This window comes from Protopterus annectens, chromosome 8.part0 (assembly GCF_019279795.1).
Source record: "Protopterus annectens isolate FY-2018-M chromosome 8.part0, PAN1.0, whole genome shotgun sequence".
Lineage (NCBI taxonomy): Eukaryota > Metazoa > Chordata > Ceratodontiformes > Protopteridae > Protopterus > Protopterus annectens.
Window position 1 is genome coordinate 132,452,633 of NC_056741.1, and position 27,115 is coordinate 132,479,747.

General features: G+C 39.6%; 1 protein-coding gene across 1 annotated transcript in view; it reads right to left on the reverse strand.

Annotated features, from left to right (window-relative positions):
- LOC122808161 (alpha-2-macroglobulin-like) overlaps positions 1 to 27,115 on the reverse strand; it is a 1,492,450-nt gene that overhangs the window by 111,170 nt on the left and 1,354,165 nt on the right. The gene's annotated exons all lie outside the window — the stretch shown is intronic.

The following is a 27,115-nucleotide window of genomic DNA, read 5'->3' on the forward strand; positions in this document are numbered from 1 at the left end:
ATGCTTGACCACTCTTCATCCAGGCCTATATCCAATCCTTAAAAAATTACCCTGGGGTATCAAATCACACCAGATACATTTGGGAAAGCATGTCCCCCAGATAGTTAGCCTACTAATCACTTATGAACTTATGAAGGCTAACTTGCTTTCTGTATCAGTCCCAATAAGTCAGTTGGCTAGACTAATACTCCTGTCATGCAGACTAATGATTCTGTCAAGTAAAAATTACACACGTGCATTAAAATAATTGGCATTATCCCAGACAACTCAGTTACAAAGACTAACAATTCTTTCATGTAAAAAGTGACATGCACAGAAAGATGACTGGCATGATCCCACACTACTCAGTTACAAAGACTAACAATTCTGTCATGTAAAAAGTGACACTGATGCAAAAAATGTGCACTAGATTAGTTCTCATTCCTGCTGAACAAAATAAATAAACAAACTGTTCCATTCATTGCATCACAATTAAAAGTTGAAGCTTCAGCATGTTTTGTACCATCACAAACTAGTAAATTTAAAAAAAATATATATATATTTTTCATCATAAATTAACATTTTTTCTGCTATTTTGCACACAAACATAAGGTGGGGGATCCAAACAATTTTTCTGTCTGTTGCTCTAGTTGGGAAGACAGGGATTTCTGTTTTGTACATTCTCCTCTGAGTTTTCTATCTGGGCCATTCTTTCTTGAAGAATCCTACTCTCTTACATATCTAATAATAGCATATTGCAGCTATCTTTTGCTATTTCACTGAAGCAGTATTTTCTAATATCTTTCTACCCTGCTTCAACCAAATCCCTCAGTTCCTGTCACCTGCCTGAAAGGCACGTCAGGGCTCATGTCATAAAAAGTCAATCCTCCTTGCTGAGCTCTGTAAGCACCTTCTGCTGTTGTAGGTGCCTCCCTATACATTATCTTTGACCTCTTTAAGCATGGTTGACATACAAGCTTCCAGACTGGATAATGAAATTTAGTCTGGATCACACCCTAGAGCTATTTTAGGCAGTAATTTTCCTGCCAATCTCATTGGGTGAATGGACTTCTGAGTACACGGTAGCACCACACCATGACTGCCAGTATATTTACTGTGAAGCACTAATGCTTTCAGTTAACAGAAAATTATAAAGTCATTGTCTCTTATTGTATTAGAATGCCAGCAACTGCTGTTCTATATTTAACTGTGATTTCTTATGATCAAGGTCTTTTGGTTTGTACTTTTACTAGTGATCATGATGTACTTGATTCTATTGACTCATGGAATTCCAAAAATCCACGTGATCTTTCAGCAATTAATTAAATGTCTTTTTTTGTAAATATTGGTATTATGTGCAAAATGGCTCACCTTGCTTACAGGGTCCTCTACTCAGACTTCATGAAGATACTTGATGAACTCCACAATAGCTTCACACCGGGAGATCTAAACTGGCTAGTCAAACAGTAAGGTGAGAAATCTACACTTCACAAAACACTGAGCATGCAGCCTGAATGTTCTGAGACAGTCAAGAACTTCAACATACAGTGTAAGGTCCAATGTGGTAGAATCCAGTCAAAACATACAGTGTAATGTCCAATGTGGTAGGATCCAATCTCAACATACAGTGTAATGCCCAATGTGGTAGGACCCAGTCTCAACATGCACTTAGCAGCAGACAACCTCCCAAGTGAATACCTACAAATCGCAGCTAGCAGCAGACAACCTACCAAGTGAATACCTACAAATTGCAGATGATGCTCTGGCCTACCCAGTATCCATCTTGATTAACCGATCTCTGTTAGAAAGTTGCGTTCCCACACTGTGGAAAGTATCACATATAATCCCCCTCCACAAAGGCGGACCTTAACACAGAACTAACCAATTACCGCCCCATAGCTATTCTCTCTCCACTCTCCAAAATACTAGAGAGATGCATACACTCTCAGGTCTCAGACTACCTCCTTACTAACAACCTCCTTTCTAGTACTCAGCATGGTTTTCGACCAAACCATAGCACCACCACTGCCTTACTCTCTTTTATTAACACTATCCTTCAGCATAAAAACAATGGCTATCTCTCCTCTGCTACTTTCCTAGACCTATCTAAAGCATTTGACATGGTCCCACACAAACAACTTATCTCTGTCCTCAATAACCTATCCTTCTCACAATCAGTCACCAACTGGTTTCAGAGTTACCTGTCTGACCGCCAACAATCTGTTGTATGGCAGAATGACATATCTCCCCAACTACCTGTGTCCATAGGGGTTCCACAAGGATCCATCCTTGGACCCCTACTCTTCTCTGTTTTCACCAATAATCTAGTCTCTGACACCAAACATGGCACACACATACAATATGCAGATGACCCAACCATCATCTGCTCAGCCCAGTCCCTACCCAAACTGCAAAAAGTCACACAGGAAGCCTTTTCCTCTGTTGAAACTTGGTTATCCGATGCCCAATTAATACTCAGCCCAAACAAAACTAAACTACTCATCTTCCAACCCACCAAACATACTCAAATCAACTCTCACTTTAACATCACAGCAAAAGACAACACCACTATATACCCAAATGAACACACCAAATTGCTAGGAGTGGAAATAGACAATAAACTAAAATTTGACATTCACATATCCATGACCATAAAAAAGTCCACAAAAAACTAGGAGCGTTATACAGAAATAAGCAACTTCTCACCAAAGCAGCAAAGATTTCAATAGCAAATTCCCACCTTATCTCCACCCTACTTTATGCCTCTCCAGTATATACCAACCTAAGGCAATGCGATCTAAACAAGCTAGAGACCTGCTACAACAAAATCACCAAATTCACCACAGTGCATCCTACCATAGTCACCATTGTCTCTCACTTGCTGAACTGGGCTGCTTGAACTCCCTCACCTCCTTCAATGGTATCAACTCTCACTCGCCCACAAACTAGCAAACCATCCACTAAATGTTCCATCCCTCCAGAATCTACTCCAACCCTATCGCACCACCAGACCACTAAGATCCAGCAACAAAAATCACTTACAGGTCACTAAAGCCAATAACTCTGCTGGTGAAGCACTATTCTCTTGCACCATAGCCAAATTATGTAACTCCCTTCCACCCACAATTACCTCCGTACCATCATGCACCCACTTCAAAACTTTACTAAAAGCGCACCTAAAAACATGCTGGCTATGCCCTTGCAACTCCCACTCTAATATCGCCCACACCATCCCACCCCATCCAACCACTACCTTTCTTTCCACTCCACTAACTACCTTGATTATAGCAAGCTCAGATGCTCATAAGCCTAGTACTTATTATACAGCAGGAACTTCTTTTTGTAACATTTGTTAATGTCTGTTATGCACTTCACAGATAAATATTCTAGTTGTCTACTGATGTACTATGTTCTTCATCTGTAAATATGTTGTAAGTAATTGCTATGTTAAATTGTTAATCGATATGTAATCCAATGTAACTATTGTCTGTTTATTTTAACTGTGGAGCTTTTCTCCCCAGGCCTCCGCTGAAAATGGACCTACGTCCAGTCGGACACTCCCGGTCAACAAATGTAAATAAATGAATAAAATAAATAAACATACAGTGTAATGTTCAATGTGGTAGGACCCAGTCTCAACATGCAGCATAAAGTCCAATGTGGTAGGGTCCAGTCTCAACATACAGTGTAATGTCCAACGTGGTAGGACCCACTCTCAACATACAGTGTAATGTCCAATGTGGTAGGATCCAGTCTCAGCATACAGTGTAATGCCCAGTGTGGTAGGACTCAGTCTCAACATACAGTGTAATGCCCAATGTGGCAGGATCCAGTCTCAACATACAGTGTAATGTCCAATGTGATAAGATCCAGTCTCATATATACCAGTTTAGATTAACCTCCTTATACTTGCAGTAAATTCTTCTGGAAATGCCATGCAAGGCACACACACAGTAGCACCAAACAGATTAACACATGCAGAGCTACATTCCTCCACCCCTGTATCCAGTCACCTTCATGGACAACAAGTGGATGAAATTTTGCCATTGTATTTTTATACAGTACTGCATATAATCATGTTTTACAACCATTGATAATTCCTGGTTTAGGCCCTTGGACCTCAGTATACTGTTTTCATGATGTCTATTGTTCCAGCAATAGGCACTAGTTCTTCTGATGACAGTTTACCCTGATCATGGCTCTAACAGAGATCCTTTATTCAGCGCTCTCTTATATTTTCTTTCAACCTGTTATTGATCTTTCCAGGCAACCTTCACCTGAATGGCAGTCCCATCAACCTACTAGATTAGCAGTACCTAGGATTTCCTAGGACCTCCATGTTGCTACTAAAATAAAATACTCTTGTATCTTCTAACACTGAAATACGAGAACAAGAAGCCAATAAAAGTAATGACTAACACCAAATGCATTGGTCTTCATTTAGATCCTGACATAGAAAACCCCGATGAAGAGTATAAACTAAGTCTCCCCTTCACTTTCTGATGATCCAAAATTTGGTGAGCAATTACAAATGATGTAACAGAAGTGGAATTGGAGGCTGACTTTTGACCTTATCCTGTATAAATAACATATACTTCATTAACCCTGCCATTTTTATCTCCCAAACCTCCTGGTTGTCCCCTTTACTGGTCATATTAAAATATTCAACTAAGAAAACACCAAAAATTCCAGACACAATTGCTATCATACCTAGGAAGCTCAACTTGGTTTCCAGACTGCAAGGCACTGCGTGGTTTGGGCAGAGACTCCCAAACCAAATCCTATCATTTATGAAGCAGTTCTCCATAGGGATCCACAGTATTGCTTTCCATTCAGCTTATACAGAGTCCAAAGCAATGTATAGATTTGGAAAGTGCATGTTGAATTAACCACATTATCTCTGTAAATGAAACTATGTAACTCACATGGTGTACTTTCAAAGAGACATGCCAGATGTGATGCAATGTGTGACATAAGAAATTCCACTAGGATCTGTTAAAGTAAAACACACTAAGACCGGAGTACCTCATCCAGTCTAGGAAACCTTATGGTCTGAGTAATACACAATCTGACTGAATGTATAGCCAGAGCAGCAGGATCTGGCATTACAATAAAATAGCATTTCTGACTGCAATTAACCAAGTTTGCCAAAGATACTAAGACAACCTTTTTGCATTCCTGTTTTATAGGGCCCTTGCTGCCTAGAGCTAAAGTCTTTTAGCACCTTAAAATATGAAGAAGGAGAGCTAAACAAACACCAAAGCAGTTGTGGAATCTCACCAGGAGAGCCAAACAAACACCAATGCAATTGTGGAATCTCACCAAGCGAGACAAACAAACACCAATGTAATTGTGGAATCTCACCAGGAGAGCCAAGGAAACACCAATGCAATTGTGGAATCTCACCAGGAGAGCCAAACAAATACCAGTTCGCTTGGAGCCTGAGCAGCCAGCTGCCTTACCCCTATTCTGTATCTACCTAACAGCCTACACACCTCTTCCACTTACCTTCACCCCCTCTCACTATAGATGTCTTTTTCTCCACTCTCCTACACTACTCAGCTCCCTTACAAACTCACCTACAATATCAGAACTACCTACTAGGGGGCACCCTTCTCCCATCCATCTATCACTCCCTCTCTCCCTGTGCTATTTTTGTAAACTCAACCTATTTACTAAGCTTCTTGCCTGCTCGTATTCATACTTACATGGTGCCTTTTCAGTTTGTACTCCTCTAGCAGTCTTTTTCCCTAGACTCCCCCTCTATCTTAAACCTTCTCCACTCATATCCTGCCTTCCAACCTGTAGTTACCTGCATTGCTGATTGTTTCCTCACTAACTTCTCTTCCTTTGTCTCTACCCGCTCCGTTCGCCCTGTGGGCTCACTCCGCTCCCCTACCCTACCTCCAAATCCCACCCACCCCCAGTGCCTTTACATTTCTACCTACCTAGCCACACCCCCTCACCTTTTACTCCAATCACAATCTCACCACCATTAACCAATCTTCTCTTTTCCCTCCATATTTCTTTTTTAACAACTCCCTTTCACAACCACCATTACCTTTGCCTTGCAATACCACACCCACTACATTTGTACTAGTATCTAGAACTTAATATCCACCTTTACAATGTATAAACTCCCTACCCTAGTACTCAAACATACCTTACTCATGCTCTCACTTCTTCCCCCTTTAATATTAGCAGACCTTATAACCTCCTACGAACACCCACTACTATCACACCTTCCCAACCCAACTAAACAACCTACCTCTTCAATTCCTACCTACCAAAACCATCACATCAACATCATTTCCACACCTAGATATCTTTTACCTAAATATCACAGGATAACCCACATAAAATATGTTCACCTAAATCCTAGAAGGCTACCCCTTCCTCAAAGTAAATATACAAACACTGCATATCTAACCCTACTACTCTCACTAAACAATGGCGATATTCACCCAAACCCAGGTCCAATTAGCTCCTCTATAAATCAGACCTTTAACCAAAACCCCACTGCTAACCCCCTACTTAAAAAACTTAACAACTCACTCTCAATAGCTAACCTCAACATACGTAGTGTTAATAACAAAACAACACAACTCCATGCTCTCTTAGAACTCTATTCCTTTGATATTATTTGTCTAACAGAAACCTGGTTAAAACCTTCAACAAAAGACACTGAAGTCATCCCTCCTGGCTATAATATCTTGTGTCTTGACAGGGTATCTAAAAAAGGGGGTGGAATAGCTTATTTAAATCTAGCCTTCAAATAACCACTTTCCACCAAAAACCTCCTCAGGACTCTACTGCTGAAATTCTTATTACCAAACCTAAACTAAACTCAGTCAAATCTATCTTTATTATCTGCATCTATGTCCCCCCAGGAAATAATATTTCTACCATCGAAAACATCCTATGTTGGCTATCACTAAACTTACCCCAAGAAACAATTATCCTAGGTGACTTAAACATTGATTGGCAATCTTGCAACAACAAATACACTACTAGTCATATTAACCTTTATGGGTTTTCTCAAACTATCACCTCCCCCACTAGAATAAATAAAACTAACAAAAAAGAAGGTACCTTAGACTGGATACTCACCAACAATTAACCCCATACTTATGAAACAGGAACCCTCCCTGATGATATAAGTGATCACTTATTAACTTACATTATCAGGCTCAAAACCAATCCACCTACCCAAAACATAACTAGAACAATCAGAACAAAAAAAACTTCCAACTTGGAGCTATTTCAAAGTGAACTGAATGCATGTAACTGGTCCCCCTTAAAACACCTTTCTCTTGATGAAGCTGTAGATTTCTTTAATGCTAAGTTTCTGGGCATACTCAACTACCATGCCCACACTCGCTCTATTAGAATTAGAACTAAATCTGCCCCTTGGCTCTCAAAAGAAACTAAGCAAAAAATCCATCTCAGAAATAAAATCTGGAACAAATCTCGCTTAACTAAAAACACAACAGATTACCAACACTACAAACAACTGAGAAATGAGACCAAAAAAGCCATAATGACCGATAAAAAAACTATTACCTGAAATCTCAGCAAACTCGCCAAAATAACCCACAAAAGTTCTGGGCAAACATAAATCAGTTACTACAGCCAAGTAAACCTATCACACCCAATCCACAAGGCTCTGACATAAAGAATCCCAACCAAATTGCTAATGACTTTAATTCCTTTTTCTCCGAAACAATTCAAACTCTAGCCAGTCAACTCTCTAGCAAAAACACAAATATATCTAACGGCAACTTAAACCCACTTCCCCCATTTCTTTTCCAACCTGTCCCAACAACTTACATTCTCTCCCTTATCAAAAAACTCAAACCATGTACTCCCCCTGCTGACCTACTACCCGCAGAATACTTGCAATTAGCAGCCAAATCCATAGCCTACCCAATTTCCATACTGATCAACAGAACCATCACTGAGGGATATGTCCCTAAACTTTGGAAAGTCTCCCATATTATTCCTCTTCATAAGGGTGGAAATTCTACTGAAATCTCTAACTACCGCCCTATAGCCCTACTCTCTCCCTTATCTAAGATTATGGAAAGATGTATACACAAGCAACTGCTTGATCATCTTCTCCAAAATAACTTACTCTCTAATACCAAACACGGTTTTAGACCTTCTCACAGTACCACCACTGCCCTCCTCTCCTTTACAGACACAATCAACAAAAATCGTAACCATAACACCCTTTCCTCTGCACTTTTCTTAGACCTGTCCAAGGCTTTTGACATGGTCAACCACCAAATACTCATACACATTCTTCTATCTTTGTCACTTGAAATGCAACCTATTAACTGGTTCAAATCCTACTTAAATAACAAACATCAAGCAGTACTCTGGAACTCCACTCTATCTTCCCAGCTACCTGTTAACATTGGTGTCCCCCAAGGGTCCATACTGGGTCCCCTCCTATTTTCTTTATCAATGACCTCCACCAAGTAGTTCCCCAAGCTACATGCATACAATCATGAGCGATTCTACACTAATTTGCTCAGCCACATCTGTATCAGATCTTCACTCCCTTACACAACACATATTTATTCTGCAGAAGAATGTTTTTCACAACGCTGTCTCCTACTTAACCCAAAAAAAAACAAACTCCTTCTCTTCACACCTTCAGTAAATCTTCCCACCTTCCAGTAAATCTCCCCATATAGACTTTACAATAACATCTAAAAATGGCGCACCCATATCACAAGATCCTACTACCAAACTACTAGGCATTACCATTGACAACAACCTTAACTTCGATACCCATATAAGCAACACTTTGAAAACTATTAATAAAAAAATAGGCTCTCTTTACAGAATCAAACCTTTCCTCACTCCAGAATCTAGAATAACTACTGGCCACTCCCACCTTATCTCTCCCCTTTTCTATGCCTCACCCATATTTACTAACTTATCAAAAAATAATCTTTTGAAATTAGAAAACTCCTACCACAACATAGCCAGAGTTGCTACAGGTAACCCTTTCAGAACCCACCACTGTACTAATCTAAAGCAACTAGGCTGGCTTGAATTTCAGCAGCAACTAAAAATGAATCAACTAGCCATATCCCATCAAATTGTATATCGACCTGACAAAACACCTATACTATCTACTCTTATTTACCCCTACCATAACCTAAAGTCCCTAAGATCTGCACACAAACTTCTTGTAAATATTGACAAAGCAAACAACAAGGCTGGAGATTCCCTTTTCTCTAACACTGTTGGAAAACACTCAAACCTGCTTCACTCTGAACTTTCTACTATTCCCTCAAAATCTCTCTTTAAAAAGAAACTTAAGCTCTACCTCAAATCACAATGGCTGTGCCCCTGTACTAATCCTGACTAACTCTAGCTCTTGACACCTGACTAAATTCTAGACCTTTAGAACCCTAAATCTACTTCATATTTACATCCACTGATCTATTTCTCCTTCTTACTATCTATATATATTTAAAAAAAAAAAAAGTGTGTTTTTTTATATATATTCTTTCCACATGTTATACCACTAGATGTACTTACATAATTCTTACTTTCCTTTATCCTCAATTACTGCACATTATGCTAGTATTCTTCAAGAATGTCACTTGTAACAATATTTTTGTAACAATATTTTTACCATTTATGTTCTACTTACTGCATTTTTACACTTTACAACTATGTCACCAGTTATAATGTTTTCTTTTATTCTGTTATTTTCATGTATTTCTTTAATGTAAATTCATTTTAACTTTGGAGCTTATCTCCCCGGGCCTCTACTGAAAATGGACATATAGCCAGCTAGACTAGCCCGGTCAACAAATGTAAAATAAAATAAATAAAATAAATGCAATTGTGGAATCTCACCAGGAGAGCCAAACAAACACCAATGCAATTGTGGAATCTCACTAGGAGAACCAAACAAACACCAATGCAGTTGTGGAATCTCACCAGGAGAGCCAAACAAACATGAATACAATTGTGGAATCTCGCCTTCTACAATCTACCTTTGCTAGGATCCAGGGGAGCTGTGTCAGCTCATGATTCAGCTTGGTCCATAGCGGCACTAATTTGAGGATGCCAGAAACAGACATTCCCATCAGTATGGTTCTCAGCAGGGTCATGGACCCAGAAGATGGGGTCTTGATGTCCACCAGAAGGTCGCAATAGGCCCCAGGGTTGTTTATGGCAGTCATGAGGTCTTACCTGCCTGTCTAACTCAACAGACAGAAAGCGGATGGTTCAGGGCAATCTGTAGGGAAGCTGAAGAAGACAGCTGCTCAAGAGAGAAACTTGCATTGGGTAGAGTGTTTGGGAGAGCAGAAGTGCAACAGAATGGTTTGGTTTTAACTCAAACTGATATGGCAGGTGTGCAAATGTCTGCTGATGAACAGAGGAGAGTGCTGGATACTGAAGCTGAATTTTTAAAGGAGGACTGAGATATGAGTGTGAATAACCTGATGAGTTAAGGTGAAGGACATTGGTATTACTGTGAGGTGAGAGCTAGAGAAGGCCATAGAGTGGAGGTACAGAACAAAATTTAGTCCTAGCGAACAAAGATGTGATACGTAATTTGCATCTTGTGAATTAACAAAGTGAAAACAAGGTATGAAACATAAGAAGGGTTGTGGAAGCACAGCGTAACTACTGAGCAGTGTAGAGACATGAAAGTTTATAAACAGATATTGATCACATGTGAGAAACAAAACAATGAACTAAAGCACATCTTGAGTCAAGTAGTAGATGGATGCAGGAGAAAGGTAAAAAAAAGTGTGGGCTGTGAAAATGCTATAAAGTACTGAATGGATTTGGAGGCCATAACAAAGCAGAATTATAGTGATACATAACAGCTGTGTTGAAAGTAAAGGTAAGGAGAAGTTTGAGAATAATATGGGAAGTCAAGAAAAAAGGATATAATGTGATCTTAAAAAAAAAAAAAAAAAAAAAACTCCTCAGAGCTACTGCTGTGGATGTAGGGAACATGCACGCATTTGTGGGGGAAATAAAAAAAGGACACAAGGTCACTTGAGCAAAAAGTACAGTTTTGTACCTACCATAAATGTAGATGTTCGAGGATTCCATTGCTGCAGTCCTTACTATTGGGTATAGTCCGCATCCAGTCGGCCCGAATACCAGAGTATAAGGCTGACGTCGGTCAGGGCGCATTAGACTGACGTCAGTACGTCAGGGTACTAATGCGCATGACCGGCGTCATATCCTCAGTCTTTTCTTGCCCCAGATGTCAGAAGACCCTAAAAAGACAAGGCCCAAAATACCTGCACCAAAACATGAACAATATATACAAAAATATAAGCAGGTAAAATCACCTACACAACCAGCCCTAAACACAGAGGGAAGGAGGGAGGTTGGACTGCAGCAATGGAATCCTCGAACATCTACATTTATGGTAGGTACAAAACTGTACTATGTTCTTCGTTTTCCATTGCTGCAGTCCTTACTATTGGGTAGAATCCCAAAGCAGAGGTAAGGGAGGCTGGCAAATCATAAAGAAGCAGGAGCTGACAACATGCCTTGCAAAACAGCTGTGGCAAAACCAGCCCTAGACTTAGAGTAGATAGGAAGGTGATAATGCTTAGAGAAAGTATGCACTGAACTCCAAGTAGCTGCTTCCAAAATATCCTTAGTTGCCACCCCCCAGTAGAAATGCTGTTGAAGTGGCAGTAGCCCTAGTGGAATGAGGTCTAATCCCAGCTGGAACCTCCTTGCCATGATGGGAATAACAAAATGCAATGCAAAAACCAATCCACCTAGAAATAGTTTGTTTTGACACAGGCTTGCCCTGCGAACTCAAAGCAAAAGAAACAAACAACTGCTGAGACTGCCTAAAATCCTTAGTCCTGCTTAAGTAATAACGCAATTGCCTGTGTACATCTAAAGTATGCAAAATCTTTTCCCCTTTATTTTGGGGGTCTGCATAAAAAGTAGGCAAATGAATAGTTTGGTTTAAAGCCACACTAGAAACCACCTTAGGCATAAAGGAAGGATTAGTACGTAATGATACCCTATCCTTATGGAAAATCAAAAAGGGCTCGACTGACATAAGGGCCTGTAACTCAGACACCCTTCTTGCAGAAGTAATAGCCAACAAAAAAGCAGTCTTCCATGACAAATATTTCAATTCAGCAGTAGCCGCAGGCTCAAAAGGTTGTAGAGTAAGTTTTTCCAACACAAAATTGAGATCCCAAGCAGGAGTAGGAGCTCACGTGGGGTCTTATATTTTGCCCTCTAAGAAACTGCTTGAACAAAGGATGCGAAAACAATGGTGGGTCACAATCATAGTGAGCTGAGATTGCTGCAGCATGAATCTTAATGGAAGAGAAGGACAGACCCTTGTCCAGGAACTCAGTAAGATATTGAAGAGCCATACTCAAATTAGGCTCAGAAATCTCCAAATTCTTTGCTTTACTCCAAAATAAAAATCTCTTCCATTTTGCTGCGTACACTTTCCTTGTACTAGGTCTTCTAGCTTCCCTAATCACATTTAAAACTTGTTGAGGAAGTTGAGACCTGCTGTGTTTCAACACAGAATATGCCAGGCTGTTAGATGAAGAGAGTGAAGCTTGACATTGAGCAGATGACCGTCCTGCTGGGATAACAGATGTGGAATCAAAGGTTAAGGCCATGGAGGCTTCTTTACCAGACTCCGTAGTAGAGGGTACCAGTGTTGCCAAGGCCAATCTGGAGCTATCAAAATCATCCTTGGCCTGTCCTGTCTGACCTTTAACAGTACCTTTGGAAGAAGAGGCAGAGGTGGAAAGGCATACACATGAAGGTTTGTCCAACTGAAAGACAGAGCATCCACTTTCCAAGCTGTGTGATGAAACCCCTTTGTGCAAAACTGTGGCAGCTGGTGGTTTAGTGGAGAAGCGAACAGATCTATGTCTGGAGTTCCCCATGACACTGTCAATTTCTGAAATACATGAAGATCCAGTTTCCACTTGTGGGGATCCATGATTTGTCTGCTTAACACATCTGCTAAGGAGTTCTGTGCTCCTGGCAGAAACCTTGCCTGAAGAGTTAGGTGCAAGCGGCGCAGTCTCCCATAAAATCATCGCTTGCCTGCATAGAGGATAAGAATGTGTTCCTTGTTTGTTGAAGTACCACATGACAGTTGTGTTGTCTGTTAGAATCAACACCTGCCCTGGAAGAAGTAACTCCTTGAAAGCCAGCAATGCGAACTGGACTGCTAACATCTCCTTCATGTTGATATGTAGATGCTGTAGTCTGGCAGGCCACTTGTCTTGTATCCACTTTCCATTCAGATGAGCTCCCCAAGCAATGTCTGAGGCATCTGTCGTTAAAATCTGACTCGCCTCTGGCGGGTCACAGAGAGTCCTTGTTTAGGTGACATTCCTGAGCCCACCACAAAAATTCTCTTTGAAGGCAAGGTATTATTTGAATGACAGTGTCTAAATCCTGGCAGTGCTGTGTCCATACATTTTGAGATACCATTGTAACTTCCTCATATGCAGTTTGGCATTGGGAAGCACCAGAATACAAGATGCCATGAACCCTAATGCTTGAAGGACTGTCTCTGCAGTCAGCACGGACTGATGAGATAGTTGATGGAAGTAAAGTGATAGACTCTTTTGTTTGTCCGGGGTTAAAAGGCCATCTGGGCTGCTGTATTCAGTCTCACACCCAGAAAGCACATGTCTTGAGAGGGTACTAGACTGGACTTTATTTCGTTCACAGAATACCCTAGGCATCTTAGCACTGCTATAAGATATTCCAGATGCTGTAGAAGGTCTTCCTTTTCTTGAGCCAGAATCAGGCAGTCGTCTAAATAAGGATAGATTTGAAGTCCTTGTAGCCTGAAGTAAGCTATCACTGGAGCCAGAACCTTTGTGAATACTCTGGGCAGTAGATAAGCCAAAGGGCAATGCAGAGAACTGATAATGAGAATCTCAGCCGAAACCGCAGATACTTCCTGTAACTTAGCCTGATAGGCACATGAAGGTAAGCTTCCTTGAGATCTAAAGTTACCATCCAGTGATCTTTGCCCAGCAGGGGTAAAAGCTGTTGTAACGTCAACATCTTGAACTTGGGAATGTCCAGATAAGTGTTGAGGAGAGATAAATCCAAAAGCAGTCTCCACGTGTTCCCCTTTTTGGTACTAGGAACATGCGAGAATAAAATCCTAGGCCCCTTTCTGATACAGGGACTGGCTGAATGATGTCCAACACCCATCTGTCTTGAGTAATTAAATCCCAATTTTCTTTGAAAAGAGACAGTCGTCCTTCAAAGGAGCTGCCAGACGAGAATCTACTGGCAGCTGAAAAGGCAGGTCATTGGGTCTGTTTACTGACCGAAACCCTGCCCTCACCAGAAGTCTGAGCAGGTGAACTCCTGTTCTAGGCCTAAAAGAACCTTGAGCCCTGCCCCTACCACGTCTAGACCTACCCTAGACTGGGAATCATAAGCAGGATATGTCCACCCCTTAGCAGGCCAATTTCTACTAAACTGGTGGCTGTACCTGCAAAAATCTTTAACAGTTTGCATAGACTTAGCTTTGTCCTCCATTTTCTTTAAAACTGCTTCCACAGGTGAACCAAACAACACATCAGACTGTAAAGGAGCATCCAAAATCCTTGTCTTAACATGCTCAGCCAAATTTTGATCCCTCAACCAGGCATGCCTGCGAAGAACAGAACTAGTGGCAGCCACCCTCGAGGAGGCCTGCACAGCATCAAAACCACATTGCAAAGAATGCTTGCCCACTTGTTCAGACACATAAACTAAATTCAGCAAGTCTTTACAATCAATACCTTCCGCCAAAGCATCCACCTTAGATTTCAATTGTGAAAGGAGATAATTTTGATATTTCAGCATGTGAAACTGACAATTCAACGCTCTCATGGCTAGAGTGGAAGAAGTAGGCTCATTAGTTTTTGTTGCGCTCATTCCTTATGCATTTATTTATATATTCATTTAATTATGCATGATCCATTGTGCTGATCTTAATGTGATTGGTCTTAACAGTAATCATGTGATAAGACTGTTATGTATGTAAGTGTTTCTAATTCTGGGGAAGTCCATATTCATATTAGGATGAAAGTGCTTAATCCATTCTGTTTTTAAGAATAAAGAATTTGGAATTATTTTTTGGTCCTCAGCAGTTCTTTTGGGTTGTTATAACTAGCAGATTTACTTTTGGTTATTTTGGCTGCAGATCCTTAAGGTGAATGGAGAATGGACGCTTTGCCAATTTGGATGACTGCATGTAGATTTATTTATTTTATTTTACATTTGTTAGCCGGGCTAGTCCAGCTGGATATATTTCCATTTTCAGTGGAGGCCCGGTGAGAAAAGCTCCAAAGGAAATAAGCAAAATAGTTTCACACAAATATGCCATGCAGTATTATAAAAAAGGATGTTAAAATAATTAAATACAGTGTTTTAATGAGAGGACAAAACATTTGTTACCTCTAATCTAACAGGATAGGGTAAGTGACTTTACAGTATAGAGTCAGAGGTAGTATACTAGTATACAAAACATTCCAATTAACATTCAGGACATAAGTTAATTAATTATCTAGTGATAGTTCCTAAACAGTATTGAATGGTGAAAGGAGGCAATATTCAGGGTTACAACAAGGGCATAACCAGTGTGTCCTGAGATGTTTCTTGAGCCTTTGCTTAAAGAGCGGCAGGGAGGGTTATAAAGTTAGATCAGGTGGCAGAAGATTCCAGTGTTTTCCCACAGTATTGGAGAACAAGGAGTCACCAGCCATGTTATTAGACTTGCTTATGCTAGCAAGACGTTTACTAGAGGAACGTAAGGAGTTGAGATTACTATAGGGGGTAATAAGGTTGGAAAGTGTAGGGGTGTTGTTAGGTTGGTAAAATATCTTATGAAAAATGATAAGTTGGGAGAGTAGCAAAATGTTTTTTAGTTCGAGCCAGTTTAGTTGATGAAGGTTCTGACAATGGTGAGTTCTAAATGGGTTCCCAGTAGCGAATCTGGCTATATTATTATAGGAGTTAGCTAGTTTGACAAGATCACTTTTTTTTAAATTACTGTATATGGGTGAAGCATAAAGGAGAGTTGAGATTAAATGAGAGTTGGCTATTGTAGTTCTGGATGTAGGAGTTAAGAAGGATTTTATTTTATATAAAGAACCCATTCTTCTATTTATTTTTTTAATGGAGTTATTAATATGGTTATCAAAGGTGAGGTTATTGTCAATTGTGATTCCTAGCAGTTTGGTGGTAGAGTCAGGGGATATAAGAGTGGTGTTACTGGATAAGAGTTAGAAATGTATAGGGGGGACTTGCTGTTGGGTTTAAAGAATAGGAGCTTGGTCTTTTTGGCATTCAGAAGGAGACAGCATTTCAGGAACCAAGCCTCAACTGCGCTGAATACTTTTTGGGTTAGAGAATGCAGTTCAGTTACTGAGTTGGCAGAGCAAATGAGTATTGAGTCATCTGAATATTGTATACAGGTGGCTTGGGGGATTGCTATGTGCAGGTCATTGATGAACAATGAAAAAAGGAGAGGTCCTAGAATGGAGCCCTGAGGGACTCCAAGGGAGATGGGCAGGTGGGAAGATAGCTTATTTTCCCAGAGAACTGCCTGTTGCCTATTGTTAAGGTAGGACTTGAACCAGAGAATAGCCTTGGTGTCTAGAGAGAGGGATTCAAGTGTCTGTATGAGTAGTGGGTGGTTTACCATGTCAAAAGCTTTTGATAGGTCAATAAAGAGTACTGAAGAGATGCTATTGTTATTACGGTTACGGCTGATGGAGTCGGTGAAAGAAAGGAGTGCTGTGGTGGTGCTATGAAATGGTCTAAAGCCATGTTGGCAGTTAGCTATGATGTTGCATTGGGTTAAGTGGTTTATTAGCTGGTAGTGAATGCGTTTTTCCATAATTTTAGCTAAGGGTGATAACACAGCTATGGGTCTGTAATTGGAATAATCATTAGAGTTACCACCTTTGTGTAAGGGAATTATATTGGAGATTTTCCAGATGTCTGGGACTATTCCCTCAGTTATGATTCTATTTATAAGGATGGATACAGGATAGGCAACTGATTTAGCTGCTTTTTGCAGGTATTCAGATGGTAGCTGGTCTGCAGAGGGGGTACAATGCTTAAGTTTTTGGATGATTTTTAGAATATAAGTAGTAGAGATGGGTTGTAGTCGGAAGGTTGGTAGAGTGTCAGGAACTGAGACAGGGAGACTAGTGTTGTCTGTGGATAGTTGATGGGCTAGGGATGGTGTCAGTAAAAAAGGTATTGAAGGCATTGGCAGTTTGCTGGGGGTTATTATTATCAGCTCCTAATGGAGATGGTGTGCTAGAGTGGCCAGGGTGTAAGAGTCTATTTATGCTTGACCAGAATTTTTGAGGATTATTATGGTGGGTTTGCTGTAGTTTCCAATAGCAGTTATTTTTGTCAGTGAGTATGGCTCTTTTTGTAATATTTCTTAACTGTCTAAAGGTTTGTTGCTCAGAGATATTTCTGGTAGCTCTCCACTTAGCCCAAAAATTGTTCCTCAGTAATATCTTTTGTCTAGTATCTTTTGACAGCCATGGGGCTGTCTTAGACTTCAATCTAATAGACCATTTGGGTGCATGATTATCTAGGATTGTTAAGAATTTAGAGTTGAAATATTTAACAGCCTCTTCAAGTGAGAGAGTTTTTAGAGGGGTCCAGTCACAGGCATTAAGTTCGTTTTGGAAAAATGTAGGGTTAAAGTGTTTCTGGGAACGTGAGATCCTATACATGGGGGAGTTAGGGATATCATTTTTTGTCTTATAATGTAAGTTAAAGTATGATCACTTACATCATCAGGCAAAGTTCCAACTTTATAAGTTTGTTGATGTCTGTTAATAAGAATCCAATCTAAGATACTCTCTTTTTTGTTTGGTTTATTAATTCTACTAGTGGTGGTGATAGTTTGACTGAATCCATATAGATTAATATGTGAGGAAGGGTTGTCAGTATTAACACACTTCCAGTCGGTATTGAAGTCACCTAGTATAATTGTTTCTTGTGGGTAAGTAGTAGATACCCAGTTTAGGAACTTCTCTATTATAGTGCTATTATTACCAGGAGGTAGGTAGATGCAGATGATGTTTAGGGTTTTACTGGTGTTGAGCTGAAGTCTAGAGATAAGGACTTCTGCCTTACTATCTTGGGGAGGGATATAGGGTATTGAGGAGATTTGTAATCCAGTTTTAAACAGAAGGGCTACTCCTCCACCCTTGCATTTCATATGATCAAGTCTCGCTATATTATAACCTGGGGAAAAATCTCAATGTCCTTAGTTCCTGGTTTTAACCATGTTTCTGTAAGACAGAAGACATCGAAGGAATGACAGTCAAGAAGGGCATGGGGGTGGGAAACTTTGTTGTTGATACTGTGGATATAAAGATGTCCTATTAGTAAGGAGTTGGAGAGACTGGACAAGGTAGCTAGGGTTGCAGGAGTGGTGCTGTGAGTTGTTATTTTGGAAAGATAGGTTGGGCCTGGGTTAGGGTGGATGTCACCATCTTTTAAGGTGGGAGCTTTTAGCCTAGAAATTGGGTCCTTAATGTAGCTAGTTAGATATTTTATTTTCCTTGCAGTGGTGTTATGGAATTTAATATGTGTAAGTCAATGGTATTTTGCTAACAGGTAGCAGGGAATGGATGTGATATTTATTTGAAGTTGGATATGGGTGGAATTTTGAACTGCTGTTTGTTTTGGAGAGTAGATGAAGTGGAAATATTTCACCTTTTCAAAGGAGGTGAGGAGATAGGCAGTAATGAGGAATGGTAAGGCTATGAGTATTAACTTAGTTTGGAGGGCTTTATTTGTTGGAGGCATATTCCTAGTATTACCTATACAACTTCAACAAGGTTGCTAGTACAGCTTCAAATGATATAGGGCCGGGATAAGAGAGACGTCAAAAGGTAAAGTGTAAGGTATTTAGAAGGAAGGAATTATAAAGGGAGAAGAAAAGGGCAAGTTAGTAAGGGTGAAAGTATTGGAGAAAGGTGCAGTAGGGAGATAGGTGATTGAGGAGGGGTGTGGCTAGGATGTCTAGATTGGTTGTGGCTGAGGATAGGTGGGGTACAGGTGTGGGTGTGGTTTAGGAAGTATAAGTGTAGGACCACTGGGGGTGTGTGGGAATTGGGGGTAGGGTAGGGGAGCAGAGTGAGCCCACAGGGTGAACGGAGCAGGTAGAGACAAGAGCAGGGTGAGCTAAAGAGGAACAATCAGTAAATGCTGTGTACTGAAGGAAAGTTTAGTTGAGAGTAAGTTTAGAGTCAAGGGATAAAGTGATAGTGACAGTAATAGGATAGCTGGGTGCTTTCAGTGAAGTATGGAGAAATAAAGTAGAGCAATATTGGAAGAAAACATTTAGTTATCAGACTTATAATGAAAAAGCTTATAGAATGAAGGGCTGTAAGAGGGCACCACCTAGTGATCACAAATGTTATTCTTACATTAGTTGTATATGGAAGATGGAATAACCTGGGATGTAGGGAGAATAAAGGTACAGTAGAAAGAGCTTATACTAATGGATAAAATGAAGTTGGTTTCAAGGTTAGAATGAGCTTATGCTAATGGACAAAAGGGTAAGTTGGTTACAGAAGGAATATAGGAGATGTAGCTGATGGTTGTCCTGGCTGGGAAGCGTGCTTTAGACCACCTGAAAGTAGTAGTTACAGACTTAAGCTTGACAGCCAATTGTATTAGAATACATACTTTCTTGCTACCTTTATTGAAAAGGTACAGGGGTAAGAGGCAGTATGATGAAACAGCAGGAAGTTTAGAAGGGGTCCTTAGTCGTCAGGCAGGTAGAATTCCATTTCCTATATAAGTAATTTGAGGTGCTGGGACTTTGGGCAAGAGTAAAAAAACTGTAGTGGAGAAAAAACAAAGCTTTAGAAAGACAAGTAAAGACAAAGTTTCTAGACATTTAAGATAAAAACTTATCTATATTCACTCCGTAATGCTATGAGCTGAAGGATAAAATAACAGGCTAGCTAATCATTCTACTAAGTTACATAAGTGCTTAAATTTAGAATGGATGCTACTTAAAATAATTAGTTCACAGTACTTCAGAACAAATTAGGTAATGCAAAAATACTGTATTGCACTTATTCACATAAAACTTGTAATATAGTAAGCACGTCGCAGAGACAGATAAGCTAGGTAAAAGACATGCCTGACTAGAAGACGCATCAAGCACACAAGAGTACTTGAAATAAGCACATTGTAACTTAAATACATTCACTTTATCAGGTAAATAAGGCATCTACATCTTAAAGAGTATATAAATACTAAAACATTTGAGCAAGCTTGTCATTTAACATTTTAGGTAGCTAACAATGGAGGCTACTTTCTAGTGTTGTCCTCACACAGCGTTCTTTGTGGAAGCATATGCTTTTCATGCAGATGCCTCGATGCTTAGTAATGCAGTAAGAGCAGCGCTGCTTTGCTATGGTAGATTCCTATTTACAATCCATCGCAATTACATGTATAAGAACAACGGGTTAGCTATGTATGGATATGTTCCATTAAAAACCCCTATATGCTCTTCCCAAGTAAGTAGTGTAAACAGGCTTAACAGCTCAGCGTTTAAGAAGTTATAGGTTACACAAGCTTTTTTACTGTGCCACTATTAAGTAGAGATCTCTCACAAAATACCATTCCACTAGAAATATGTTTATTAGATAGTATAATGGCTTAGCAAGAAAATATGCTAGTTTTAGAAAGGCCTCTTTGAGCTCATTCCAGGTACGTACTGTAGGGACTGGTGTACAGTTTAACTGTTCAGCACTATTAAAGTAAATCAGCTAAAAACGCTCATTTAGTGTGCCACTATTAGAGTAAGATTTCACATGATTTATCAGTCTAAACAATGCATATGTTATAAAGCAGTTAGAGTATGCTCAGTTTAAAATGCAAGGTAAGAGAAAACAGAAACCATGAACGCCAATTTCCTAGTAATGTAAAAGCTACCAGTGCTAGCGTTTAACCGCTGAGCATATCCTGGATAATTAGGACGCCAATAGCAACTCCACTTGGGTATCGCATATAATTAAGCAGTGTTCTGGGTAATGTGAAAGCTATTTGTGATAGCGTTTAACTGCTGAGCATTCCATGGACAATTTGGGATGTCGATAGCAGCTCCACGTGGGTAACACAATAATTAAGCGGCGTTCCACTAGCAGTAGGTGAGTGAAATATAAGAATACAATCCTATGGAAATATACAAAAAATCACACTTAATCAGCTCTATGGCTAATATTAAACATTAGAGACAGAATAGAGTAGGTTTCTACTTACAGCAGTCAAAAACGCCGGGGCCAGGACCACGCAGCAGCCAGATGCAATTCCTGATAATAAGAGATGGCGCCACGAGGAGCTACCAAATTTATGGGACTCAAGAGGAAGGGAGCAAGGAGATGGAGGAGAGTAATTATAAAAGCAGGTAAAACGGGAGGGGCTACCTTTATTGCAGTGTAAGGAAGGCAAGTAGACAGAAGTTAGGTAAAATCGAGTTAGAAAAGATGTAGGGGGAAAAAGTAAAGGACAGTAGAGATAGAGGGATGAGGGCCAGGAGAAAAGATATAGATGGAGAAGGGAGAGGAGATAAGTACTAATTGGTGAACAAGAGCAGGGTAAGCTAAAGAGGAACAATCAGTAAATGCTGTGTATTGAAGGAAAGTTTAGTTGAGGGTAAGTGTAGAGTCAGGTGATAAAGTGATAGTGATAGTAGTAGGATAGCTGGGTGCTTTCAGTGAAGTACAGAGAAATAAAGTATAATAATATTGCAAGAAAATGTTTAGTTATCAGACTTGTAAATATATTATAAGCCAGAGGAAAAAGCTTATAGAAGGAAGGACTGAAAGAGGGCACCTCCTAGTGGTCACAAATGTTATTCTTACATTAGTTGTATATGGGAGATGGAATAACCTGGGATGTAGGGAGGATAAAGGTACAGTAGAAGGAGCTTATACTAATGGATAAAAGGAAGTTGGTTGCAAGGTTAGAAGGAGCTTATGCTGATGGACAAAAGGGTAAGTTGGTTACAGAAGGAATATAGGAGATGTAGCTGATGGTTGTCCTGGCTGGGAAGCGTGTTTTAGACCACCTGAAACTAGTAGTTACAGACTTAAGCTTTACAGACAGTTATATTAGAACACACACTTTCTTGCTACCTTTACTGAAAAGGTACAGGAGTAAGAGGCAGAATGAGACAGCAGGAAGTTTAGAAGGGGTCCTTAGTCGTCAGGCAGGTAGAATTATGTTTCCTAGTACAGGATAAGTAATTTGAGGTGCTGGGACTTTGGGCACGAGTCAAAAACATTTCTTGCTACTTTTACTGAAAAGGTACAGGGGTAAGAGGCAGTATGATGAGACAGCAGGACGTTTAGAAGGGATCCTTAGTCGTCAGGCAGCTAGAAATGTAGAGGTACAGATAACAGGGAATGGGGGAAATTAGTAAAGAAAAATGGCAAAGGAACCAAGTTACTGGGAGCAAATAACAAGAGATGCTAAGGTAATACAATGGGATGAAACAAAGAACTTTGGAGTACTGGTAAGAGACTGCCTTCCCTACAAGGGCTTGATATCAGAGTACAGGCAAAGAGCAAAGAATGATGAAGTCCTAAGTGAAAGACCTGCTCTGGTAGAGTTTCTAGTTAAATCTAGAGCAGAAGATGCTGTTAAAAAGGGATAATTAGTAGAGTACATGACACGTTGCATGGTAACTATAAGTCTCAATCAAAGAAGGCAGGAAAAGATTGGGAAGAGACACTGAAAGATCAAGTTACAAGGCAACAATGGGAAGACATCTGCATGGCTCTCAAGTAGACAACAAATTGAGAAGGTTTATGATTTGTGTTTGGAAGTGTTTGCATAGGTATTTTTATACCCCAAACAGAATTCAAAGATTTTTTTGAAACAGACAGCAAAAGTTGGAGCAAATATTGGAGGTGCCATTGCGAAGAAAGATGTAACTGGGAACATGATTTTTGGGAATATAATTTCATATGGAATATTCTGGCAGTAGTACCCGAGAGACAATGGCTGTAATAAAGGAAATGATTCTTTTGAGTTAGGACAAAGGGTCTGAATTGTCTAGACATAGTAAAACATTTAATTCTTTTGGTTTTACAAACAGCAATTACTAGAAAATGGAAATCAAAATCTAAACCAACTCCATTTGAAGTACTGAATATTGTAAAACAAGTGAAGTGGGATTTTTAAAAAAGAGAAAGAGCAAATTGCTTACAAATAAATAGAATTTATGAGAACAACATAAACAAAATAATGTTTAGGAGGGAGAGTAAGTTTTAAGGGAAGGCATTGACTGAGCAATTTATGTAATGTTGGACTGAATGACAGTTGTTATAAGGTAAGAAAAGACATGTAATATATAGTGTGTGTAAATGATAATGAAAAAATGTTAATATTGTTTTCTTAATGTATGTGTGCCTATGTCTTCAGTGATAATTTAATAAAGGTGTTTAAAAAAAGGTGGAGTGAGGAGGTAACCAAAGATGTGCCAGAAGGAGAGGAGGGGGAGGGGGAGATAGAATGTGTAGAGAGACGTAGACCTACGCATATAGCAGGGACAACAAGGATCACCTGCTGGATTATAAAACAGCCCCATACTATGCCCCTAAAAGACTAGCTAAGCATGGTAGTGGAGGCTTGTAAGTGCAGGACCACATGCAGGTGGGGCTCAGAACAAATGCTGACTCACTATGAATTAGTTTTGCTCTTTTTGCATTCTCCAGATAGGAAGAAATGAATAGCTTGGATGAAGACAATAGATATGATGGGTGATAATGGGAGAAAATGATAAAGTTTGGTGGAGAAGGAACGAGAAGAAAGCTAAGTACTAAAAAGAAAAGGCATTAGCAATGGCTATTGAGGTTTTTGGAAGGAGGTAAGATGTCCATTTTACATAAGAGTGGAAGAGGCAAAAGCTCCAGAAATGGATAAAGGACCAACGAGTGACTGAAATCCATCCCCATATGGCCCTGATTATGGAAAACGTTGCAAACAATGTTGAATGTGGCATTTACTGTACATGAAGACTCTATAAATAGTGCTGGAGTGGTGCAGAGTAGAGACTTCTGTAGGCAAATGATGGGTACATGTCATGGAAGTTTCACTGTCTATCTTTATAGACAGCTAGGTTCAAGTTTGTACTTTTTCTCATTGCAGGTTAAAAAAGACATAAGGCTTAATTTTCGATATAGGAAACTGCAAGTGTTAAGATTTTTTTAGTTAAACAGATGAAGTCTGAGGTTACAGTGTTATAACTTCAGATTAAGCCTTGCAGCACACAGCATAGATAGTAGGATGAAAATAATATATTTTTAAAACATATATTTTTAATGACAATTACTACTTGTTAGAATGTACAGCTTGGTGAGCTACACAGATGAACATAATACGTCAAGGAAAGGGGGCAAAAATGGGAGGGACAGGTTTCCCTTTTTTTTCTGTAGACAACTCAGTATGATAACAGTAGAGATGTATTTACAAGCTAAATCAGTACATATACATTGGGGTAGGGTGTCCGTATCTTGAATAATTAGGAGATAAGTATTAAAGTTAGAGCATTCAAGTTAAGGCACAGCATTTTCACAACCAAGCCAGTCCGATTCATGATATCATAATTATAGGGGCAATTTGTGGAGATTGGAAGGGATCATGGTGAAAGATAAAGTGTGTGTCCTATGATGAAGGCAGCATTCAAGCCTTAGGAGCATAAATAATGGCAAGGAATTCCAGAACAGGAGTAGAGTAATAAAAAGTCACATAGAGGAAGAAGGACATTTCTAGAAGCAATTCTCATTTGGCTTTTATGGCAGATGATAGGCAGCATCTTCAACTTATCTCGTCTGAGGAAGGAGGCAGGAGTACTTGTGCACCTACAGTCATGCCAAAATAATGTCAAAGTGTATGTAGCTAGACTAGATGTTATTTTTAGCAAGATGACAAGGGAATTTCAAGTAGTTTTCGTGAAAGATAGATCATTTACAGATCAGTAAATGTTGCTATTAAAGTTTATGACATGTTGTGAGATGGAAAAGGTAAAAAGAGCAGGAACAGTGCTTTTATATTTATATATATATATATATATATATCTATATATATATATCTATATATATATATGTATATATATATATATATATATATATGTGTGTGTACACAGACACACACAAACACACACACACACACACACACACACACACACACACACACACACACACAAACACAACACATATATACAAATTCAGTACACTGAAAATTTATGACTCTGGACCTGATTTTGAGGACAGAAAAGTCTGTGCAGAGTAGTAAAGCTTTATATAAACAGTCAGATGTTCAAATTGGGGTAAACTAGGGTTCATCAGACAAGGTGAGCTTAGAGGAAGAAAGAAGGGTTGTCCTGTACCCCTGCAGAACATTGTCTTAACTATGGCTAAATTAACTCAGTGAAGAATTCAGCTGGCATGCAGATCCAAGGAAATTATAGTTCTGCTTTACTCAGTTCTCATTAGACCAATAATCGGGTACAATGTGTCATTTGACAAGTACTTATCTGCACTGATCTCAGAGGTTCCTCACAAAGAAAATACAGGGTGTAAACAACATGAACTCTGCAGACAGACTAAAAGCCCTATCCCTTTACTCTGTCTCCTACTGACTATTAAGGGGTGACCTATGCCTGACCTACAAGGCACTCTCAAATCCAGCCCTGATGGAGCTGCTATACATCCAAAAGTCAAATAGCACAAGGGTCATCCAATCTACTGATGTAAACTCAGTCAGCAACTCAAACAAAACATAACTGGACACAGATATGTGTCTCAGAGATTGCCCCTTCTTTGGAACAGGCTTCCTATTCTCATTAAGCAGAACCCTTCCCTTGCTCTCTTCAAACACACTTTGGATCAATGGATGGGTTATCACAAACTCACACCTGAGGAAGCACCTATGTCCCTTACGGACAAGGGAAGTCTGTAAGATACTCAATGCACAGACACAAATACATGCCAACCTCTTGACCGTAGAGGCCATATATTGGGAAAATTAGGTTATCTTGCTTAGGCTTGTAAGGGCATTAAGCCATTAACTTAGTAATTTCATATGAACCTATGAACATGTGACAGGAAGTTAAGGAATAAAGGGTGCCAAGAGCAGTTTGAATTTATTTGCTGATAATTGCACATTATTACTGGAGTATGTAGGTGAGATGCTGCCTCCAGTGTTAAAGATCCTTCAGGAGTTCATAAGACAATCAGGGGTGGAGTATCATCCCAAGAATTCCCTAATAACAGGAGTTGGGAAAGAAGATCAGCAACCCATAGATGTACCATGGTCAATGGGAGGGGAAAGTAACTGGAAGTTAAGGTATATCCTGCAGTAGAGGAAATCCTGAGAAAAAAATTATCAGGAGTTGTAGGTTACAATAAAAGTGATGTTAGATAAGTGGACTGGCAACAGTTAATACAATCAACAGGAGAGTAAGAATAGTAAAGGTAGTAAAGATGATGGTGTTACACTTAGTGATTTATTTATTAAGACACATTCAAATGAAGCCATCGGCAGTGTGGCTTGAGGGAATAAAGAAGATGTGTGATACATTTGTTTGGAGAACTGAGAAGTCAAAAATGAGAGTAAGAAAAGCGATCGTGGTGGGGATTATGTATGCTGTACTTTAAGTGGTATGCAATGGCAGTAAGCATGGTACAAAGACAGAGTAGTATGCCGAATCAGGGATAAGAAGGAAAATATGGAAGATAGTGATAGGAAGAAAGGGAAATATATTACGGCAGAAAGAGAAGGTACCAAAGGTAGAGTTGAAGAAGTTTATGAAGAAGAAGAAGGTAACACTACGAGGACCACAAAGGATTACAATTAGGAATGTAATAGGTGAGAAGCAACAATAAACATTAAGAATGGTGTTCGGATAACTGGAATTGAAATCATTGTGTTATGTGGAGGAGTAGCAAGAAGATGGTAAAATTTAGGACTTTTGAGTAGTTAAGAGGGGCTTTGAACTGAGGAAGGGTGAATAGCTGAGGTACATGAACAGAGTAGGAGGAGTGGAGTAGAGAAAATAGGAGAAAATGGG